Raw genomic sequence first — 25,208 nt, 5'->3', positions numbered from 1 at the left:
AGTAGGGTCACATCATAATGACATATTAAATAAATAGTTTTCACATTTAGACCAGTGACTGTAAACCATGTCAACGATATTTTGAATTGATCCCCCAAATTAGGATATGATGAGGAATCTTGTGTTAGAAAATAAGAAATAATTCATGAATAAGAGTTAGAATGGGTCGATCTACTGAGAATGGTTTCTTAATTCATTTGAATAAAATGAGTATGGTAACATTTGAACAGTAGTTATATTTTGCCCAAAACTGTTCTATGCATTTCATGGTGCTCCTGTCCCTGGTAATGCTGTTTGCTTATGGCAAGGCTCTCTGCCAGGCTCATTTTTTTATATTTTCTCTAATCTTAAAAAACCAGAAGATCCCCATTCAACAGTCAAGAAAATTGGGGCTCAGGGAGTACTCCAAGTCTTGTCCAAGCTAATTCAGTTCATTTAAGACTACTCACATGGCATCTTTCATGTCAATGCCGAAGTCCTGCTGATGATTCCATCTTCCATGTTAGAAGGTCAGCATACTGGAACAACAGTTCCCTCAATGCTTCTGTGACAATTGCCCTATGTTTGCCATTTCCCACTCCTTGAAGAGATGTCTTCGATTCATATTTATTTCAGTCCTGTCTAAAGCAGTTTGGGCATACTGATTTAACACAACTAAAATCATCGTACAGATATTTTGGTAACAGCTTCTGTCATTTTGATGTTCCATGATATGATTATTTCCTTTGCATTTAGTAATTTCACACTAGAAAGGAAAAATGATGATAGTCCTAAGATTATGGCAAACCTAGTTAGATCAGCTATGTCAAGTTCAGAGACATTTAAAAAGTATTTGTTGGAACCTATTCTAATTAATTGCCAACATCATGCCTGTGTCTACAGGTATTCTTTTAGTGTTTGTGGATTTTTTTTTCGAAAATATACAAAGCTTGTAGCTAAGTTGTATTAATATACCCCAAAATGCTTTGGCTTTACGATGATAAAAATAGTGAGTGTGTTCTTTTCGTTGGTTTTAACACAAATGAGCTTTAAGAAAACATTGGGCTGCAAACAGAACCAAAGTTAATTTTCAGGTGCCTGGGTGGCTCTGCCTTTGGCTCGGATCATGATCCTGTAGTCCCGTGATCGAGTCCCCCATCGGGCTCCCTGCTCAGCGGGGAGTCTGCTTCTCGGTGTGACCTATCCCCTCTCATGTTTTCTCATTCTCTCTCTCAAATAAATAAATAAAATTTTTTTTTTTAAAGTTAATTTTTGTATAACCCAGAGCAATGTTAATATGACTCTCATTCTATGAAACTTGTGACACATTAAGTGCAGAGCACCATGAATTTTTACAAACTGAACACTTGTGTAACCGACAATCAAAGAAACAGAACTAATGGGATTCAGAAACTACCCTTGAACTCCATTCCCTTCCCTTCCAGCCACTACAAAGCCACCCTGCACCCCCACTAAATGGGTCATCAGCACGGTTGGTGAAATTCTTGATTCTTTGTTTCTTTTTAATTATTATTATCATCAATTATTATGATTTTATTCTTACTAATTGTTATTATTTTTCAGCTTTATTGAGGTATGATTGACAAATAAAAAATGCATACATTTAGGTTGTATGAAGGGATTTTCTAGGTGTATATCCTGATGATTTAACGTATGCATATGTTGTGAAATGATTACCACAGTCAAGTTAATGAACACATCTATCACCTAACGTAGTTACCTTTTGTACATGTATGTATGGTAAGAACACTTAAGATCTCTTGCCAAATTTTAAGTATGTGATATAGTATTGTTTATTATAGTCACCATGCTATTCATTGTCCTGTGAGTAATATTTTTCCCTCCCCCTTAATTGTCAGCCCCTGGCAACCACCAGTCTATGTTCTGGTTCTATGAGCTTGACTTTTTGAAATTTCTCATAGAAGTGAGACCATGAAGTATATGCCTCTCTGGGTCTGGTTTATTTCACTTAGCATAATGCACTCCAGGTTCATCCATGTTGTCACAAATGGATTCTTCACTTTTTAATGACATTTCTAAACATTTGGAGATGAAATTAATCTGGGAGCAGCTATGGAGCTTGCCACGCTAAGATGGACAGTCAGAAGTTCCCGAGCTGGCATGTCATGAATTTTCTTAAAAGCAAGACAAAGCAACACACTTTTTCCTTCATTGTCTCCTTATCCTAGTAAGTGAATTCAAGTTCGAGAGTTTATGTCCTCATGTTCATCTGATTTTTTGGAGTGTTGTATGTTACTAAAAAAGAAAAGAGGGAGAACCTGAAGAACTCTCCCTTTATATTCTCAAAAATATCAAAGAAGAATTACTTTAGACATGTAAACATGGTATTAATCTAGAGAAAGCTTTAGGCATCTTAAGTTAACAAAGAATATAATACTAGTCAGTGATCTCATTTTTTAAAATTAAATGCCTTATCAATAACAATGCTGTAGCTTTATTTTTCTACCTAATAAACTGAACTTTTTCACAATTTCTTTGGTGATGTTAGTATGAGTAATGTTAAAAATGTCCAAATGAGGTTAATATTTTGTTCAGGGAGAGACACAGTAGTGCACGTGGCCATGGTTAGAGTTTTCTTAAGGGAGAATCATGCTGGGAAAGTAGTTACGTTCAATATCAAAACTAATCTGCTTAGTGTCATGAAGAGGAATTTTGTAAGTAGTGACATCTGTTTGACCTATCACATGGAAAGTGCAAACATTCTGCCTGTGTAAATTTACAACAGATTCTATTTGCTACCAAAACTTCAGTTGCTTTGTCCTACATTTAATCAGGAAATACTTGTTTGTATTATTTTATTTGTCTAAATATTAACTAAAATTTTATTTCTACTCTAGAAATTAACTAAAACATTAATGATAAAACTTGATAGAGTAGAAAAATAAAAAGAAAAAATCATCCATAATCCCATCTTTCATTAAAAAAGCTCTTAAAATATTGCTTGATATGTTTTGTCTTTTTTCTTATGTGTATATGTACACATATTTGTTAACAAAATAAGATAGTACTATATGTATTGTTTTGTAATATGATTTTTGTCATTTATTAATACATTTTAAACACGTTGACACATCATTATTTATTGTCAAATGCATTTTATTTCCAAGATAAATTTAAATAAACATACAGGTGAAATTGTGTTTTTAACTATTTCATGATTTATATACAAATACACACACATATATGTACAAAACATAAATATGCACATATAATGAGTATGTACATGTGTATGCACATCATATGTTTATGTTTCCATTGGTATGTTCGGTATTTCCATTTTCTAAGGAATCAATATATGAATGATTTAATTGTCAGACATTCATGGCTCAAACAACTTCCACTTTAAAATCTGTCTTTCAGGGTGCCTGGGTGGCTTAGTGGGTTAAGCCTCTGCTTTCAGGTCAGGTCATGATCTCAGGGTCCTGGGATCAAGCCCCGCATTGGCTCTCTGCTCAGCGGGAAGCCTGATTCTCCCTCTCTATCTGCCTGCCTCTCTGCCTACCTGTAATCTCTCTCTCTGTCAAATAAATAAATAATATCTTTAAAAAAAATTGTCTTTTAAGTTTGTTTCGTTTTTAAATTTACGCTAAGCAATCTTTTTTTTTTTTTTTAACATTCTTTAGTGTGAGCTTTGGTTTTGTATTTCCCATAATACAGTTATATAACTCTTCACCCATGTTTTCCTTTCCTCCCTGCATGATTTAATTTTTTCCAATAGTCTTTAATCCTTATCTACAAAAATATAACTTCAGAAAAGCAGCATAAATATCACTTTATTTCAAAATTACTACCTAGTTACAAACACATTTGTTGTGTAATTCATTTTTTCTCCACTGATTTAGTATGAATTATTTATCATGTACTAAATTCTTAGAGGAATTTTTATCTATTTCTAAATTTTCTACTCTTGTTCCATTTATTTAATGTTTTATCATTGTTACACCAGTTTTAAAAACTATTTTATCTTGCTAATGTACTTTAATTTCAAATAGGGCATATCTCTTTGCTTAATTCACAATAACAATAATAATAATATTTCACTACATTAATAGCAAAGCAAACTTACATCCATTTATCTCATCCAAGATTTTGGCTTCTGTAGTCATGCATTTTGCCTCTACATATGTTATAAAACAACCTTGCAGTATCTTATTAATTTTGCTCTAAACAAGTACCTTTTAAGAGCTATATGTGTGTGTATATATATACACACACATTTAACATTTCTGCAGCTTTTCATCCCTTTGTATGGATCTAATTGGTATTAGTATTGTTTTCTTCAGTCTGAAGGACTTCCTTAATATATCTCAGAAGTCCACTAGTTAAAATTTATTCAGCTTTCTTGATGTGCTAAAAAAGTCTTTATTTCACCTTCAATTATTGAAAGAGGTTTTTTTTTCCTCTGTGCATAGAATTCTAAATTAAGAATTTTTTTTCTTCACCATGTTTCAGCGCTTTAAATGCTGTTCCATTATTTTCCAGATTGCATTGTTTTCAACAGAAAATACCTTGTCATTCTCTATTTTTCTGTACTTCTGTGTCTTTTTTCCTTTGACTTCTTTTAAGGATTGTCTCTTCATCTCTGTTTTATATGATCATATTCATTTTGATTATGATCCTTGTGTTTTTTTTCTTATTTTATTAGATCAACTAGAACTTCCATATCAAAATTAATGCATGGTTTTAGTCGAAGACATTATTTTCAACTTCTTGAGTTTAAAGAGTATGCCAGTGATAATGGTAATAATACTTATCATCATGGTGAAGGCAATGTTACCTCACAGCATTGCACTAATCAAACCAAACATAATATAGTAAAAAGAACAGGGTTTCAAAGTGAGAATAGCATAGACCTTTATCTTAGTTTTGATAACTTGTTGGAGAGTAAATGAGAGGGAATTCTTTACCCCTTGACTCTGGACTGTGTTGTGTGCCTTATTTATATGACCTGATAGAATCATAATCTTGCAAAGTGCCTTTGTGTTGAGCTTGATGTCATGGGCCTCTGTTGTTATCATAGAACATGCCCCAGTAGCCCCCTCATTTAAGAAGGCTGAGAGTTATATGGAGAAGACCAGGACCCACAGACCCTCAGTGTGAGTAGGAGCTATCTCAGCCTCTGCATCTTGAAACAAAACTGCACCAGCCAACTTCAATTTGTGAGAATGAATGCTTGTTGTTTTTATATCATTGAGTTTTGGGACTGTTTGTTACACAGCTTGATAGTAGGAATAGTTAGTGAATGAAAGTAACTCCTTCTAAGACTTTGTTGTTCATTTCTCCATTCATTCACTAAAAAAATGTTTACAATGCATCTATTTTATGGCATAATGATGATAAAGTTGATGCTTCAGCAACAAAAAAAAAAAGATAAAGTGAGTACCTCCTCTCATGACACTTATATTATCTGGAGTGTGAAGAGAAACAAAATAAAACCAAACAAAATAATTCCAAATGATAAGTTTCAGCAAGAAAACAAACAACAAGCTGTAATAAATCACAGCATGGAGTGGTTTTTGAATAAGGTAGGTAGGAAAGTATTCTGTGGGCTTTAGAGGATGAGAAGGAGCTGACTATATGTTATTGTATATTAATTTAGACTTTAAGTGTAATGAAAAGTCATGGGAAGATTTTAATTAAGAAAATGACATGATATACCTTTCATTTTGAGAAATTTAGTTTTGCTCTAAAGAATAGATTAAAGAAGGGCAAGAATGATTAAACAGGACTCTGGTACTCTAGGAAAACTGCCAGAGCCCTACATTAGAATTTTCTTTATCTCACCTTTTTAGGAAAAGTAAATTCCCATAAATCTTCCTGTGTTTGTGTTATGAAATAGAATGAGAGATGTCAAGAGGAGAAATGTGGCCCAACACACATTCACCATCCACATTCCCCATCCTTCCCAGGGATCAGTAGTTTGTTAGGGGATGGTAGCCCAGGTGCTGATAAGAAGCAGAACCAAGAACAGCTTATATGGATGTTAGAAGGTGCAGAGTGATACCAGGTTGATAACTCAGGGAAGAAACTAAGACATCTTTCCTTCCCCTTCCACTCAAAAAATTATTTCACCACCATATGTGAGCTAGGAAAAAGTGACTCTGTATGGGAGGTGTCTGTTGCTTAGGCTTATAGGAAAAATGTGGAAGGAGAAGTGGAAATGGGGTGTCCATTGTCTATCAGCTCAGTCTCCTTTAACATCTCCATTCTGCTGAAGCATCTGAGCAGACCCCGAGGGTGCCACAGAAGATGATTTAAATAAAATTGTCCTAAGGAATTACTCCTTCATAGCTAGGCACATTTAACATCTTCATTGACTTGGTATCTGCACTTGCCAGTCTGCTTCTCAGTGAATTCTCACTTTTCCTCTGTGCCTATGTCCAGCCATGCAGGACAGCCTCCAGGTATGGCAGTGCCCAAATGTATCTGTTTGTGTATCTGTCTCACTGTCTCCAAAACAGTGCTCTCCTTGGATCTGCCTGACAATCTTGGATTAGACTGAGTGTATATGTGGCATAGATGCTTCTATGTGTAGATGTCAACAGACCGGTTTTATTATGAACTAACTGGGATCAAGGAATCAATCTGGGTCTAACCTTTGTCTTTACATCCTGTTGACTAGCACGCAAGAGTTGGTGTATAATCATAATATATCATATAGGAGAATATTAGTTAGCTATTGCTTTGTAATTAGCTAGTCCCAAATATAGTGCCTTAAAACCATAGCTATAATTGTCTATGTTGACGGGGCAGTTTTGCTGATCTGGGCTGGGTTTGGCTCATCTCAGAGGCTTTGCTTATGTGTCTGTCTGTAGTCAGATGCTGGTCCAAGACAGCCTGAGCTGAAATGACTCGTCCTTATTTGTAGGCTCTCATCTACCAGCAGGATACCTTGGGCATGCTTGAAAGGTAGCAGAAGCCTTCTAAGAGATAGGGCAAAAGTATGCAGGAGGTCTCTTGAGCTCTAGGCTCTGAACTGGCACAGTGCCACTTCTGCCATATTCTGTTTGCCAAAACTTTTCACAAAGCCAGTCCTGATTCATGGAGAAAGAAAATAGATGCCACTTCCTAGAGAGGAAAGAGTAACAAAGCCACATAGCAAAGGCTGTGGTTATAAAGAAGAGTGAAGAATTGTGGACATTTCTACAATTAATTTATAACAGCAAGTGCTTCATAAATAAAAACTGATTGTATTTGAAAGTTATATTTATTTACTATAGAACTACTTGAGGAAGACCTAAGATTGTCCTGAAGATGTGGGTGAGATCCAAATAGGATCCACAATCTTTAAAAAATATATAATTTAAATGTAAAAGGAAACAGCAAAGTTTATTGAAGAATATTATCCTGGCAGTGTTGTCTGACTTCACAATGGGATTGGACATTTCTATAATATAAATATGCAATAAACTTAAGGAAATGAAAGTACTCAAAAGAGGAACACTGGGGGTGCCTGGGTGGCTCAGTGGGTTAAGCCTCTGCCTTCGGCTCAGGTCATGATCTCAGGGTCCTGGAATAGAGCCCTGCATCGGGCTCTCTGCTTGGCAGGGAGCCTGCTTCCCTTCCTCTCTCTCTGCTTGCCTCTCTGCCTACTTGTGATCTCTGTCTAATAAATAAATAAAATCTTAAAAAAAAAAAAAGAATCGCAGTTTCAGAACCAGGATAACTATGGTCATCATCTAGCTCTACTCTAGTGATTCCAAAGGAAAAACTGGAGAAATTACCAGCACCACCTATTAAAAAAAAAAAAAAAAAAAAGAGGAATACTGATTGAACAGTATTAGAAATCAATTCCCTAAGAAAATTTGAGTATTTTTTTTTACTTAAGTGATATTAGTTTTAATTAGAGAAATAAAGATACAAACAGATAATATTCAAAGGTGATAGTTCCTACAGGAGACTTGTGTAGGAGCAAACAAATCAATATAAATAAATACACAAAACACACAAAACGTATGCACATGGAGAAATGCATATACCATATCATCTTATAAATACAATAGAAAAATAATACATATTAAGGAAAACATATTGAGAAAAGGGACTGGATGAAAATTAGCAACTCTCCACAGAGTGTCTATTCCCTTGTAATTTCCTATAAAATCATTTGCACTATCCTGCAGTGTTCTATTTATTTATAATTGTCTTTGGAACAATAGTGGAAGTTTGCCAAACTAAGAGTTAAATATAATTAAAGAGAGCTAGTTCTCTCCTGTTATCTGAATCTTCTGTAGAAACCTATTGGTTGTTGCATAATAACTGTTAACATTCTTTCTTTCTTTTTTTTTTAAGATTTTATTTATTTATTTGACATATAGAGATCACAAGTAGGCAGAGAGGCAGGCAGAGAGAGAGGGGGAAGCAGGCTCCCCGCTGAGCAGAGAACCCGATGCAAGGCTCGATCCTAGGACCCTGGGATCATGACCCAAGCCGAGAGCAGAGGCTTTAACCCACTGAGCCACCTTGGCGCCCCTACTGATAACATTCTTAATCCTATGAAGGGTATCTAATCCTCAAGAGATACCAGACAACAATTTTGATGACTTATATTCATGCTTGATCAAAATGACATTTCCTGCAGGTGATCTTTTTTCTGTGACTTGAAACCATGGTCCAGCTGCCCAGAACTATCAAAGCAAAGTGCAAATGTTGGGCCCTTGTTCAAAAAGCAGAAAGAAAGCTTTTCTTTTCTTCTGTGGTACATAGGTCTTTCTCCACCTGTTCTGGTATTTTTGATGTGTTATATAATGTCAAGCTCACCTGGCACAGGGATACTCACATGGTAAGTGCAGGCTATTACAGATTCCTGGGGCCCTGGAACACCTGACTTTTACTGGGCTCAGGTTCAGTCCCCTACTGGGAGTGGGAAGTAATAGCAGTTGTTGGAGAGCAGGTTGCCAAAAACCCTGCCAGGGTAGCAGGGAGGAGGCAATGGGATAGGGTTGAGGGAGTCAGTAGGGGCTAGCACTGTGCATGCACTGAGGTTTTAAGCCTCTGGTGAATGATTCACTCCCATCAGCTCTCACAAACACAAATTCAAAAATAAAATTGTTAAGAATTTCAAGAACATGGCAGTAGAGCATGAAAACCAAAGAGAAAGCTCACTTCTGAGTGTGGGGTCTTGTGGTAGAGCTCTGATCACGCACCCCGTGAAACCGGCCCCAATGTTGCAACTATCCCACTGCAGAGGCAAACTTGGAGCTTCTGTCTCTGCCCAAGCTCTGGACATTCGTGTCTCAGCCCTGTAGCTTGACAATGCCCTCTAACCTTTGCTATAGCTTAGAAACCTTTGGCTATAGCTTAGAAATGAGGATACTCCCAACCTCTCTAGGCTGGTATTCTCTAACTGTGGGTTGGTCTCAGTTTTTTGTCTGTAGATGGAGGAGACAGGAGCTCTGTGTCCTGAATTCCCAGGCATCCTGACCTTGTTCTCAGCTGTTTTTCCATCACTGACCAAAATAAAATTCAGAGGCCAGCTGGCTCCAATGTCATGCTTTCTCCTTCAGAGTAGCTGTACCTTAAATTTCCATGCTCACTGGGATACCTCTCCTCTCCACAGCTCACTGAGTGAATTGCATGGAACAAATAATACCCTACTTGTCAACCAAGCTATTTTCAGCAGAGACCAATTTCCCATTTTTCATTGAAAGCTTCCCATCATCAAGACCACCTATGTGTCTTATTCCCTTTCTCTAGGATCAGGCTTGAAATGCATGACTCTCTAAAATAGTCACATCCTGGAACATCTGAGAGAGCCCTGGAAACTTAGTTCAGGCCAGGCTGGCTGGGTTGGCTATTTTATTTGAATGTATCTATTCTGCAATTTCCCATGTGATCAGCCATGTAGCTCGGTCTACCTATGATAGCAGAGTCTCATGGGACAGAGGACAGACAACATCCTGAGAATTCTTCTGTCTCATAAACATTGAGACCATCCAGCTCTGGAGGGGCCAACTGTAGAGAGCTGTGGGTAGATGCAGGAACTGAGATCAATCAAAGTCATGTAGTCCTAGAGACACAGATTATAGAAGTCCTGTCTGCAGCAGGAGTTTAGTAGAAATTTATCTTTGTTGAGAGGGTCTTCACCTTCAAGGTATTTGGATATGTCCAACCCTCCATCATAGCCAGCCTCTCTTCCTCTTTAAAACATTGAATCATCTCATGGAGATTTTTGGTAATGGCATTCCAAGTTTTATGCCTTTAAGTTTTGAAGTTTAGCATCATTTTTGATCTTCACATTTAGGTAGAAAGAGCTGAGTAATGTAAGGGATTGCCACAACTTCTCTTCAGGAAACTGTGTCTACTTTTCTCACATAATAAGAACATTACTTCATCATTTTATTATTCATGACATTCACGGATAAAGGCTATATTTTATTTGCTACATAACATTGTCTCCAATTCATATTGACAATATACACTCTTTATCAAAAAGATGTTTACCTGTTGTAGATTATCAAACCACCTCATAGTAAAATGCAATCCAACATTTTTATCCTGGGCTTGGAGAACCTTTTCTAGAGCTTTCTATTTATGTTTATTACTCACTGTCCAAAGACCATGGGCCCCTGGTTCAGAAGCATAGGTTTATGATGATTTTTTAACTCCCTTCTAGACATAAAATCTTTCATGACCTTGACTGAGGCCATATTACCATTTGAGGTTCTTCAAGGTGACAATAATTCATACACTTCAGGTAAACAATTTTTATGTAAAATTCTAGTTCCCATAATTTTCTAGGGAGTCCACATGCCTTTTGTTTCCAAGTAACACTGCTTACTCAGTGTTTGGGAAGATGCACAAGCTCTGATCTTCCATCAGAACAGTACCCTGACCCTTTAGGGATCACTGGGGATACACCCAGAATTGACAGAAGAGAGAATGATTTATTTTGTTAATTTGTTTGGAAGAGAAATTATTGGCGTGGGTGAAATCCAATTACAAATTCTTTTTCAGCAGGATATAAACAGATATACTTCTTCCAAAATTATATACATACTACTATCAAAAGGATAAGAAACCAGATCTAAAATAGGGACGTCAGGCAGGATAGTGATGTCACTCATCTTTCCTGAAGGGCTATATGCTTTTTTTTTTTTTAAAGATTTTATTTATTTATTTGGCAGAGAGAGACACAGCGAGAGAGGGAACACAAGCAGAGGGAGAGGGAGAAGCAGGCCTCCCGCCAAGCAGGGAGCCAGATGCGGGGCTCGATCCCATGACCCCGGGATCATGACCTGGGCCGAAGGCAGACGCCTAATGACTGAGCCTCCCAGGTGCCCCTATATGCTTTTTATCTTTCAGGAATGTTTTCAACCAACCTTACAGACTTGTCTTCAGAAAAGTAATCATGATTACATGAGTTTGTAGGGCTGCCATAATAGAGAACCACAAACTGGGTGGCTTAAACAACAGAAATGTGTTGTCTCTTAGTTCTGGATGTTTGGTTCCTTCCAGAGGCTGTGAGGGAGACTCTGTTCTTTGCCTTCTGGTGATTTGTGGAAATCTTTGACTTTTCTTTGCTTCTGTTGCATCATCTTGGTCTCTGCTTTCGTCTTTACATGATACTCCTTCCATGTACATGTGTGTGTTCCAATTTTCGCTTCTATATGGACCACATTCATACTGGATTGGGACCCACCCTACTTTATATAAACTCATCTAAACTAATGACATCTGCAACAACTCTATTTCTAAAGAAGATCATATCCTTAGGTACTAGGGATAAGGACTTCAGCATATGAATTTGTGAGAGACACAACTCAACCCAAACAATCTGTTTGACTCATCTGCACCCAGGAGAAGATAAATCACTAAAACAGTACTGTCAGTGGTCTCCGATCCCATTTAGTAGGTTTTCCTGGGTTTGCTTATGAATCTAGTGTAAATAATTATCAGGGGACATTAAAATCTTTTGTTCTGTAAACCCAGGAAACCACAAACTGCTTTACCTATGGAGTCATAGTGGTATCCAGCAAGAGTTGGTGGATGCACTTTTGGGACCAATCCAAGGGGCACTGTTCCCCCAAACAGTCTTTGTTTCTCTTGTTTTGAATACTGTAAATGTCTTTACCTCAACACCCAGGGAATTCAATGGTTTGAATTTAGAAGGTTTATATCTTAAGTCTTGAAGATAGAACTATTCAATTAGATTTATTTATTTATTTTAATGTAAGCTCTACAACTATGTGGTGCTTGAACTCATAACTCAGATATCAAGAATCACATGCTCATCAACTGTCAGTGGAGCATGTGACTTTTGATCTCTGAGTTGTAAGTTTGAGACCTACATTTAATGCAGAGATTACTTTAAAAAAAATTGAAAATCTTAAAAAAAAAACCCTCTTCAGTTAGAAGTAGAATACATGATGTTCTCCTGATTACTCAAGATTTCACAGACTTTATCTTTTCATTTACATAAAGTGGTAATAATTTACATGCATAATACGGTCCTATAATACTGTATAAATGAAATATAAAATTAATCTTTCTCCCATAAGTATTCTTTTTTTTTTTTTTAAAGATTTTACTTACTTATTTATCAAAGAGAAAGAGACAGAGCACAAGCAGGGGGGAGCAGCAGGCAGAAGGAGAGACAAGCAGAGGGAGAAGCAGCCTCCCACTGAACAAGGAGTTTGATGTGGGACTCTATCCCAGGACCCCGGGATCATGACCTGAGTCGAAGGCAGACTCTTAACCAACTGAGCCAATGAGGTGTCCCTCCAACATGTATTCTTTTATAATGAAAATCAAACTGAAATTGACCCTTTAGTGCATTGGACCAAAAGAAATCATTTGGCAAAATGATATGTAGAAAGTTTGCTTTTAAGTTTAAATATACTCCTAAAAAATGGTATAAAGAATAAAATACTCTAATCTCAGACATTGCAACAGCAAAAAGAGGCAGGAGGAGCAAAAGTAAAGAATAACTCACAACTTTGGGGTGTCTGGGTGGTTCATTTGGTTAAGCACTGACTCGATTTCAGCTCAGGTCATGATCTCTGTTCTTGAGATCAAGATCTGCATTGTGTTCCTCACTCAGCAAGAGTCTGTTTGAGATTCTCTCTCCCTCTCCCTCTGCTCCTCCCCCCACTCCCATGCCCCATGCTCTCTCTCTCTCTTTCTCAAATAAAAAGATAAATAAATCTTTTTAAAAATAACTTGCCATTTTTAGATTTTAAGTGTTAGGAGAAATGTATTTCATAAGCAAGAATGTCATTGAGCATATCATGCCAATCAATTTCTGTTCACCTTTCTCCTAAACTGACTGTCAACTAGATTACTTAGCTCCACACTCACTTTTGAAAGGTAAGATTGATGGGTCAGTTATTGAAATATGTGGGAAGAAGGACTGGAAGAAGCAAGAGATTGATGCACTGTCAGAATTTTGGCAGTTATATACTAAGTATGATGAGTTAGGACAGGTGTGAGACAATGACTGGAAAATGCCCAGAGAAGTAGGTGTAAACCTCACCCCAAAGGAAGGGCTGTCAGGCTAAATACCAAGTCTCTGTGTAGTAAGGAAAATTCAGGTGCTCTCCAGAAATCTGTTAATATTCAGCTGATCTTTCTGGGAGGCTCAGAACACATAAGTTCTACATTTTATCAGTTCTCTAATGCAGAGAATGTTCTTTGAGAAAATGTAGGGGACACCACGAACAGAGTCCAGGCCTTCATATTTCAGGAAGCAGTAGACATGAGTCAAGGCCTTCAGTCCTGCAGATAGCTCACTATATACTAAAGAGTTAGACAGTTCTGGATTCCCAGAACTCAGTGAAAGGTGAAGTAGAAACTAGAAAGTCTTGGGAGGCACTTACAGGAGTAAGAGATGAGGAAATCAACCATCAATGACTCAGACATGAGGAGCATAACAAGTCCAATGATTTATAATAGCTTGTTTATCGGACCCCATTCATAATTTGTGGGGGTTGAAGTTTATAAATTTGGAGAAGTTTTTCTTAAAAAATTATAAATACAAAACAAGGTATGAATGCAAATATTAATTAATTTAATTTTTTGTTTGTGTGTGTATATTTGTAAATATTAATTTAGAATGACAAAGGAAAAGACAGCCAATTTCTGGGGTCCTAGAGGTTTATCTTTTTTCTGACATATTTTAAGTCAATTTACCAAAAATGTTTTCCTATACACTCCCTGATTTCAGCCTAGCTTTTCCTCCCATCTGGAATATATTACACTTCCCAGCAACCCCTAGATCTCAAGGGTTCCATGTAAGGAAGGAGAGCTGAAGCTTAATCTTCCTTATCTTTACTAGAAATATATCTTGTTCTGATTCAATATAATACAGATCCTGAATGCCCAGACTTGTATTTAAAAATGACAGTCAGTCAAGTTCTGGGTCCTATTAACATTGTGGAATTCTAAATCTCAGAAACCAGGGGTGCCTGGATGGCTCAGTTAGTTAAGCATTTAACTCTTGGTTTTGGCTCAGGTCATGTACTCAGGGTTGGGAGAGAGAAACCCTTGTCAGGGTCTGTGCTCAGCATGGAGTCCGCTTGGGATTCTTTCTCTCTCTCTGTCCCTCTGCTCCTTCCCCCATGTGCATGCATGCTCTCTCTCTCTCTCTCAAATAAATAAATAAATAAATAAATAAAACCTTTAAAAATAATAAAAATAAATATCAGAAACCAAAAACTTATGGATCATCTGGACTCAATTTAGTATTTTTCATATCAGTAAACTGAAACTCAGAGCATTAGGGAAATATAAGGATGCCAAGCCAGGCTCTTTGCCTCATACCCCTTCTAGAATAGCCCACTCAATGGTCCACTGCTAACCTTCCTTTTCTCCTGTCGGAACTGGAGTGTTTGCTTCAAGAAGAATACGTGATTTAATTCTTTTTGATTACTTAGTTAAACAGCATTTGCTAAGGGATACCTAAATCCATATAAATCTATATTCATACGTCAGGAATACATGAAAAGATTTTGCACTGCCTTCTTCCTGAACACAGTAATTCATCTGAGCAGGACAACAAGCCTGGATGACAAACAATTCCGTCTGTAAGTCTAGCACAAAAACTGAACATATCCATTAGTCACTCATAAACTAAATAGTATAGAATATATCCTTATAAAGTGCTAAAATATTACTTCTATTCATACTAATTCCTACAAATATAAATATATTTATATATAGATATAAATTCAAAAATAGTACACAACATATATATATATATATATATATATATATATATGTATGTATTTTGAAGTATTATCCAAAAGATGTTTTATCCAAAGAATTATCCCAAAGGCCCACTGGCCCTGTTCTGTGTCTCTTTCTAGATAGCCTGGTCCAGCTCTATGCCATTATCCTATCATCTCTCTGTTGTTGTTTGATTTTCAATTAGCCTGACACTACCAAACCCCATCTTCAGGTTTAGTAACTGAATTTATTTTCAAAGCTCTTCAAGCAAAGTGCTTTTACTTCAGACTTGGTTCTGGAAGACCTGTGTCTCATCACTCTCTTCACATCTGCCTTCTATTCACTGTAACAAAGTTGTTTGTGAGCTCATTTCCCATTTGGCTCACAAATCCTGACCTCTGAAGCTACTTTCTTACATGCCTTGTTTCAGAAAGAAATAATTTGACTCAAGTATCTTATTTTGTGATACCTTGTGCCTTTTGAGTATAGATGGGTGATACTACTTTCTGGACAAGGATTATGTGGTTCATGATGGGTGTCAGCAGAGCTGTCTCCTGTCTTTTTTTTTTTTAATGTTGCCTTTTCCAGCACCTATGAATATGAACCTCTAATGGGCACCTTCTGCATATCTGAGCTTTTATTCCCAGCTCCCTTATCCAGGACTTAGAAAAGAGTATCTATGTTCTAACCTTCTTACCCTGGCACAGGCCCTGCTATTTCTTAGGTCTTACTCTGAACTCCAATTCCACATTGATGCCATAAATCTACCTCGTTTCTTCATTTGATAATACTGATGGATTTCAGTAGGGAGTTTGTGGTGGTCTTATCCTATTATACATCTATTATATATTTATGTATATTCTAGTATATGTCTAAATTGTCCACCTGTATTCACTTAACAAATATTAAGTAACTCCTAGATGTTAGACACTGTATTAGGCAGATAAAAGGATAATACAAAGCATGTTTTGGATACATGAGAATAAAGTCTAGGCTTTCTTCCTCTTTGACAACTATCAGTATGAACTATGAACTAAGAACACACTTGAGGAAGCATAATATGTCTATATTTCTTATTTTACATAAACATTATGTATTTTAGTTCTTTTATGTCCTGACTGGTTTAGGGTTGACAGATGACCTCTTTCATTTAAACTTTCATACTTGAATACTCTGGATCTCTGTAAATTAATAAAAACATGTACTGTACATCTGCTCTTGTCTCCATGTGAAGTATATGAATCACTGTGAATCACTGTTCCATAATCTGAGTTGATTACTTCAGGTGATTTCAAGGACAGAACAGAGTTTAATCAAGCGAAACATTTTTCTAGAGCAATAATTGCAAATCCTTTTATAGTTTTGAGATTGAGTTTAATAATAGCAATATAGAGAAAAATTAATAGGGGCAGACTAGGTAATAGCAGAAATAAGTTTTCTGAAAGGACTAAGTTGAATTTTCTCAGGAATTGTAAAGTATTCTGTGGAATTTTGACTTTTCTAGAAACAAGACCCTTAAAATTCTATACCAGAAGAATTTTAATACTCAAGCATCATGAGAACGTCTTAACTTATTTTTACAGAGAAAATATGACCTATAAGCACATCAATGCTAACTACCAAGTGGAATCATACAAAAGAAAACAGTATTTTACTCAATGATTTACAAATCACATAATACAATCTTTCCCAGGTACTAGAAAGTGTTGTCAGAATTGTGAAGCAAATTTTGAATAAACTAAATGGTTATGATCAAAACAATGTATAGCTTGTATTTACAACACTTTGCAACCAGAAAGGATTATTTTGTTATATATCTTTGGAGCCCTTTTGAAGTTGGTTTCAGGTACCTACTCTGTTTTCAGTTTGCTTCTTATCCACAGGTCAAGGTCAGCACTGGGCCTCAGCCATCCTGTTGGCCTGTTTGGACAGTGTGGATATCTGGAGCGTGAGCTGAGCTAGTCAGAATGACTCTCTCAGGAACTGGACTAAGACACACAGAAGCTTAGCATTAGTCAGTGGTGATCCTTGGAAATAGAAATGCGAGTAGACTTGAGAATAGGGGAGATCACTTGGAGGCTATAAACACAGAGGGATGGTCCGCAAAGAACAAGTCTGCAGGATGCTAGGGACAAGGGACAGAGAGAGGAGGTGCTTTGGCTCTTTATGGATTCTCTCTATCTCCTGACCTTGAGTTCTGGGAGTTTAGCCAGCCCCAACCCACAACCTACTTATTCTTAATGGTAAATCTCCCTTTATATAATGATCATGAGTGCATTTCTGTTTCTTGCAAATATTCTTAAGTTAGTTTTAGATAACTGAAATGGTCATAGCTTCCTAAGCTCATCGTATATACACAAATAATTCAAAGTTAAGGTGACTGGAATATAAAATTGCTATTTAATTTCCCTTACTACCAGCATTTTTTGGAGGAATTATGAGAGTATTATTCAATAAACAGGTACTTGTGCACATTTTATGGTATATGAGGGTCCTAAAAAAAATCAATAATGTTTTCCTGCTATGTGTGGAACTATGAACGAATCAGGAGCAATGTGTGGTTTTTCATCCTCCCAACTGCCTGTCTCCAGCACACCCTCATAAATACATTTTGCAGAGCAGCTGGTGAAGCAACTAGGACACGAGGAGATTAGTGACTATTCATGCATTTTAGCTGCTGCCAAGGTGAATCTTCCCAAATCCTGATTATGTTTATTTAAGTGAAACATCTGCCAATAAAAAGGAGACGTGTTTATGGTAATGGTAGCGCTATGACTTCTGTTTTCTGAATAATGATAATACTGACACTGGCTGGATGGTCTTGTCCTTGGGGATTTTCTTTTGTTTGTATTATTATTACTAGGTAATAAACTCTTTAAAGTGAACTTCTTGAGCAACTGAGATCACTAGCCACTATAGCAGTAAAAGAGTTTTTTGTTGCCCTTCTGGTTGAGAAATGGCTGATGGGGACAAGGGAAGCACTCAGGAAGCAACAGAGTTTGTGAACATAAACAAAGCGGGATGTTTCTTTCCAGAGTTTAGACACTAACCAGTGGTGAGCCAGCTGAGAACTGTGAGAACACGGTATATTCTCACAGATACGAGTGGCCCAAGGGTGAATTGTTCTATTTTTTTTTCCAATATTCTTGGAATAGTAATATATAGGAAGTTCTCTGCTATCTGGGGATAGAATTACAGAAGATATGTAAGTAGACTTACATAGTATTTCCTGGGTATAAATGTTTCAGTTATGCTACCCGTAACTTTATTTGAAAAAAAAAATAATAAAGGACTATGATAAAAACATAAAACTTGAGACCCTTCATGTTTCCATTGAACAAATCCTTTAGAGTGAAGTGAAGAACACTTTCTATAGGAGTGAATAAGATGAATCAGACATGGTTCCGGGCCTCATGGAAATTCAATCTAGTAGAAGCAAAGGAAAGTCAGGCACGTCTTTACCTGTTTTTAGCATGTACTCACTGGGTGGGAATAACCAGGCCAGCAGTGGAGTTATAATAGCAAATGTAACAACATGTTCACTGCTTTTATGGATTGCATTTATTTCCTAGGGTTGCTTTAACAAAGTACCACAGACTACTTGACTTAAAACAACACACGTTCAGTCAAGGAGGTGTGGGCAAGGCCACGCTGTCTTTGAAGCATCCACTGGGGAATCCTCTTGTCTAAGCAGGTTCTGGTCGCCCCCAGTATTCTTTGATTTGTGGCAGCATAACTCAAATCTTTGTCTTCAGTGGCCGCCTGCCCTCTGTGTCTGTCTTCACTTCATTCTCTATAAGAATCCAGTCATGTTGAATCAGGGGCCCACCCTACTCCAATATGACCTCGTCTTAACTAATTATATCAGCAGTGACCCTATTTCCAAATAAGGTTACATTCCAAGATCCTGAGGATTAAGTGTTCGATGTATCTTTTTTGGGGACAAGATTCAACCCATGACATGGAGCCCTTAGGGAAATAGGCTATTGTCAAAGTGGAACAATCATACCTCCATAGAAAATAACGAGTTACAAAGATAAAGGAAGAATTGATAAAGAATGGTTGAGTGATTTGATCCTGGGATGGCCCAAGACAAACAGGTTCATTATCCTAGTTCTCTGGTTCATCACTGGTGGTGGTCTTTCTACCAGCCTTGTTCTGAACTGTGTATGCTGCTCTCGCCTCCCTCACTGAACACTTCTATAAACTAAGCACGCTTACTGCAACTTCTCACCTGGAATCTACTGTAACAGGGCCCGGATCCCTGACACCTACTATCAGACCTCCCAAATCAAAGAGTTGGCCTGAGTGAACCACTGCCAAACTTCTGTCACCAGGAGACCCTAACTGGCTACTTCAGTAAGGACAGAACCAAACCAAAGCCTGAGTCATAACCATGCTCAGATCTGAGCTTCAAGTACTGAAATCACCGGAGTCCTGCTCAGATCTGAGCTTCAAGTATTGAAATCACCTTAGTCCAGACTCACTTCTTGGTCCTCTGTCCCTGTGTGAAAGTCTTTTGAAAATCTTCCTATGACAGTGCCCACATGTTCCTTCCTCAGCCTTGCCTATCTGTGTGGTTCAGACAACGCTTGGCTCTGCCTTCTACTACTGAGACCCAATCACAGCATATTGAAGGATAGAAGGAAGGAACCATTTTGGAAGGAGTATCAGGAGGTTCCATGTTATTGTTATATAGGAAACTATGGGTGGTCTCTAAAATACAAGAGCAATGATGAGCCTGCAGTGTGATATTACACTAAGCTCAGACGGGACTGAAGGAGGTCTGCTCCATAAAGAATAATCTGGGGCTTGAAGATGTTGCTAGAGATTCATACTATCAAGATGAATCAGTCTAGCAGTTAGAGTTCCTTGTGAAGTTATAGAAACCAAGCATGTCGTCAACACTACCAAAGAAAACGATTTGCAGAGTATATAACACAATTTTATCTTTCTCATTTTTAAAGGGAAATACCCTCATACGAAAGATATCATTTGCCATTTTTCAGAACAACAAGCTGGTTTATTTTGAAAATGGAGCACATTATTGATTTTCCAGCAGACACTTTATCTAAACAACATTTTCAGGGAAATCAGCATATATAAACACTCAAATGGCCCATTCAACACAAATCCTGTCCCAGAACAGGTATTTTCAGGGGTGTTCTTCCTTGAATAAATACAATGCCAACTGATAGACAAAGCTTGTGGGAAGACAAGTTGTGTGAACAGAGATTTCAATAGCACCAGAGGAGTTCAAAGTCACTGTGACATTACTAGGTAGAAAGGATAGTCTTGGCAAAGTGATCTGTATGTGGTTTTATTAAGCAGCCTGTGATTATGCCCTCAGGTGTTTCCTCATCAAGCTTCTGATTCTTATTCTGAAAGTCTGTTCTCAAATATTCACCCCTTGCCCTATTACATTATTCTAAAAATGCATAACCTTTTTTGTTTGTGAAAATAGTGCAATCTCCCCAACTCTAGAAAATCTATTAAGTTTATTTTCATAAATAAAGGAAGGTGCTTAATAGAATTAGTCCTCTTTGATTCTTATCTGTAAGGTTTTTTTTTTCTTTTTTTCGTACTTTCATTTTGAAACTTTAAGTAACTGTACAAAATGACAAATAGAATCTGGACTGTTGTTTTATGTGGATGCCTTCCAGATTAAAGAATATTTATGGCAGAATTTTTTTAATAAAATGAATCTGCTGCAATTGCATTTCCCAGTAAGAACTGTACTGACTCAACCACTTCCATATTCTTTTACTACTAATAAAATACACTGACTGTGATCAGAAAAATTTTTCCTGAAATTTGACTAAATATCGCAATTTCCCTTACTTTTGGTTTGCAAAAAGTCTTCCAGGAAAGAATAAATTTCAAGAACTATGAGAGATAGAATGAAAACAGCAACAACAAAAACCTTGGAGAGTATACTGTTAGGAAAAATTGTTCCAGGTATGAGGAAAAGCTTGGAGGTCTGCATGATTCAGGAAGGGGACGATAAGGAAATCCATCTAAGATACAGATAGAGTACAAAAAAGAATCTCAGAAGTAAGGACGTTCCTAGCAGAACCTAAAAGTAGTAGCTGACATTTACTGAGGGATCACTATCTGTCAAGTAATTATTTGATTCAACTTCCCTCCAATTTTATAAAGTGAGCACTATGATTGTGCTCATTTCATAGCTATTAAATTAAGGAATAGAGTAATTTACCTCAATGACCACAATTTATAAGCCAAGCCTCTACGGCTGCCCAGGGTCTGGTGTGCCACAAGGCCAGCTGGCAAAAGGAGGTCTAGAGCCTCATCAGAAGAGCTGTGACACTGTTTAAAATTTTTGCAGCTTTTTGAGTGTGTGGGGAATTTTACCAGTTCACACAGATATTAGTAGCTTATTTTCCTGTGGAGAAATTGAGAGGTAATACAATTAAGCACAACGGTCATTACTTTGATTTCTCTCTAAACATAAATCGTCCCTCTAAGATGATACATGACAATTAAGAAAGCTTATAAACGGGACTTCTTTTTCTTTCCATATTTTTCCCTGTCTCACTGCACCTAACGTGCAGGAAGTAGAGTTAATGGTACTTTCTGTATAGTTCAGGGCACTTTGGCCTCATTGGTCTTTGTAAAGTCCCTCTGTTTTTCTCTTCATCCCCACTCTCAATCCCATTCTACCTCACATATGTTCAATGACTGTCCCAGGTTCTGGGCATCTCCTGACAAGATGTATGGAATTGTTTTCTGACTGAATCCATTGCTGGGGAGACTCCATTCCTTCTGCTAAGTAAGTTTGGGTGGAGCTCCAGAATGTCTGATCTCAGAGCGCGTTCTCACCAAACCTGCGTGAGGATTCCCGTTTTTTCCTGACCTAGTCAAAATATTCTTTTACTTTCTACATTTGTCTCATTTGAAGAGTCCAAAAGAGGGTGCCTGAGAGAGAGATCACAAGTAGGCAGAGAGGCAGACAGAGAGAGAGAGGAGAAAGCAGGATCCCTGCAGAGCAGAGAGCCCGATGTAGGGGCTCGATCCCAGAACCCTGAGATCATGACCTGAGCCGAAGGCAGAAGCTTAACCCACTGAGACACTCAGGCGCCCCACCTGTTCATTTTAGCTGTCACATTCAGGACTTTAATTCACCTGGAGATTATTTTTGTTTATATGTTCCAGAATTTTATTTTTCTCCATAAAATGAAGTCTCATGAAATTATCTACTACATACTCTTTCATTGTATTGTTGATGACAATAGAGATTGATTCCACCTTTATTATGCACCAAATTTCCAAACAAACAAGACTCTGGGGTTTGTATTGAATTTCATTGGTTAGTTCCCAGGCCAGAAACATGCTACTTTATTTTATTTTATTTAAAATAAAAAGATTTTATTTCATTACAATGGAATTATAGAATGTCTTCATACCCTTTAGGGTGGTTGTCCTTTGCTTTTTTTTTTTTTTTTTTCCCCCCAACTGGAATGATTCCCTGGGAATAATAGCTTTAAAAAATATTGTTATCGGGGCGCCTGGGTGGCTCAGTGGGTTAAAGCCTCTGCCTTCGGCTCAGGTCATGATCCCAGAGTCCTGGGATCGAGCCCCACATCGGGCTCTCTGCTCAGCGGGGAGCCTGCTTCCTCCTCTCTCTCTCTGCCTGCTTCTCTGCCTACTTGTGATCTCTGTCTGTCAAATAAATAAATAAAATCTAAAAAAAAAAAAATATTATTATCTAGGCCTCAAACCCAAGGAATCTCATTTATTTCACTTGATGGACAGACTAAAGCACTAGGACTTAAAAAACAAAACAAAACAAAACAAAACAAACAAACAAAAAACTCTGGTTGATTCCAATTTGCAGAGAAAGTCAGTAACAACTATTTAAAAGGTTTATAATGATTAGCTTTGATGAGACCATCCCACATGCTATTATTTCTATTTTTTTTTTGATATCAACTTTTTTTTAAATTAACATGTAATATATTATTAGCCCCAGGGATACAGGTCTGTGAATCACTAGGTTTACACTTCACAGCACTCATCATATCACATACCTTCCCCAATGCTCTTCTTACTCTTAATCTTTATTATTAATGCACTCTTGTCTTTCCATTGATTTCTTAATTAGTTTGGTCAGTCCTTTAAAAAACTCTGGTGACATGTTTCCAAAAAATACCCTGAATTTATAACCTGATTTAAGGAGAATGGCATCTTTACAAGGCTAGATTATGCCAAGCATGAACAATGTTTATGTTCATTTAGGATTTTTTGGTGTCCTTTGATAAAATTTTAACAGATTTTATTATTTGCTTATTATATATTGTAACATACAACAGAGAGCTATGCACATCCTGTGTGAATAGCTCCATGAATTATCACAAGGTGATCACATCCAGGTAAACACCACCTAGATAAGAAAATAGGAAAATTTATCGGCACCCCAGGAGCTTCCCTCATTCCCACTCCCGGCCCAAATTTTCTTCTCCTCAAAGTCAATCTATTTTGATATCTAATATTCTGGTTTAGTCTTATTAATTTTTAGATTTTATATAAATGGAATCATTTAGAATAGAGTTTTCTGTGTCTTATCACTGACCATTAAGTTGGTGAGCTCCATCTGTGCTGTTCTATATAAGAATAGTTAACTGTTTGAATTTGGCTTAAATTTTTTTGCCTTTTCTTTTTTAATTTTAATAATTTTTTTTCATTTTAATTCCAGGATAGTTAACCCACAGTGTCATATTAGTTTCAGATGTACAATATAGTGATTCAACAATTCGATACCTTCCTCACTGCTTATCACAATGTTTGTACTCTTCATCTCCCTCACCTATTTCACCCACTCCCTCCACTTCCTTTCTGACATGCTTTACTTTAAACGAGTAACCTTGGTTAAAAAAATTTTTTTTTCAGGGCGCCTGCGTGGCTCAGTGGGTTAAAGCCTCTGCCTTTGGCTCAGGTCATGATCTCGGCATTCTGAGATCAAGCCCTACATGGGGCTCTCTGCTCAGCAGGGATCCTGTTTCCCTTCCTCTCTCTCTGCCTGCCTCTCTGCCTCTCTCTCTGTCAAATAAATAAATAAAATCTTAAAAAAATTTTTTTTCAACAAGAGCATTTTTTATTTCATGTATATTTCAGAATACATTGTTCTAAAAGATATATATAAAACATTCCATCCAAGAAAAACAGAATACACATTTTCTCCAAGTACACACAAAAATCCCCTGGTTAAGTCACATAAAAAGAGACATGACAAATATTACAAATTGAAGAAGGCTGAAATCACACCAAGTATATTTTCCAACCACAGTGCTACAAAACTGAAGATCAACAATAAAATAAAGCTGGAAAATCTACAATGTAAATATTAAGTACTTAATATGTAAAAATTAAACAACACATCCCTGCACAAGCAATGGACCAGTTAAAAAACCAAATAGCAAAGGAAGTATGTCTCAAAACAAAAGAAAAATAAAACACAATATCAAAAAAACCTATCGGATGCAGCAAAAGCAGAATTTATAGTGAAATTTATGCTATAAATCTTGTATAAGAAAAAAATTTCAAGTAAACAACTTGACCTAATGCCATAAGGAATTAGAAAAAGAAGAAACTTAACTGAAATTTACTTGGGGAGGGAAATAACAAAGAAAAATCAGAAATAAATAAAATAGAGATCTGAAAAAACAGTAAGATAGTAAGATTAAAAGTAATTACCAGTTTAAAAAAAAATAAATATATAAACAAAATTTGTAATGCTTTAATTACATTTACTAATAAAAAAAGAGACAGAGAAGACCCAAACACCAAAATGAGAAATGGAAGAGAAAACAATACAATAGATAACCACAGAAATACATAGAGTAGGAACAGATATATAAACAATTATATACTAGGAAGTCAGATAATTTAGAAGAAAAAAACCCAGGTAATTCCCAAAATCGCATAAGTTACCAAGATTGAATCATGAATTCCAAATTCAAGAAATAAGAAATCTCCTTAGACCAATAACAAGAATGGAAGTTGAA

At 36.8% G+C, this 25,208-nt stretch overlaps 1 long non-coding RNA gene across 1 annotated transcript in view; it reads right to left on the bottom strand.

Annotated features, from left to right (window-relative positions):
- Positions 1-570: 570 nt before the first annotated feature.
- Positions 571-25,208, bottom strand: part of LOC116877774 — a 95,859-nt gene continuing 71,221 nt past the window's right edge. Inside the window, exon 4 of the long non-coding RNA XR_004384714.1 lies at positions 571-621. This is a non-coding gene — a long non-coding RNA (uncharacterized LOC116877774). The remainder of the gene's footprint in view (positions 622-25,208) is intronic.

Source organism: Lontra canadensis, unplaced genomic scaffold (assembly GCF_010015895.1).
Source record: "Lontra canadensis isolate GAN:19392208 unplaced genomic scaffold, GSC_riverotter_1.0 scaffold1, whole genome shotgun sequence".
In the NCBI taxonomy this organism is placed as follows: domain Eukaryota; kingdom Metazoa; phylum Chordata; class Mammalia; order Carnivora; family Mustelidae; genus Lontra; species Lontra canadensis.
This window is presented reverse-complemented; position numbering and strand designations above follow the sequence as displayed.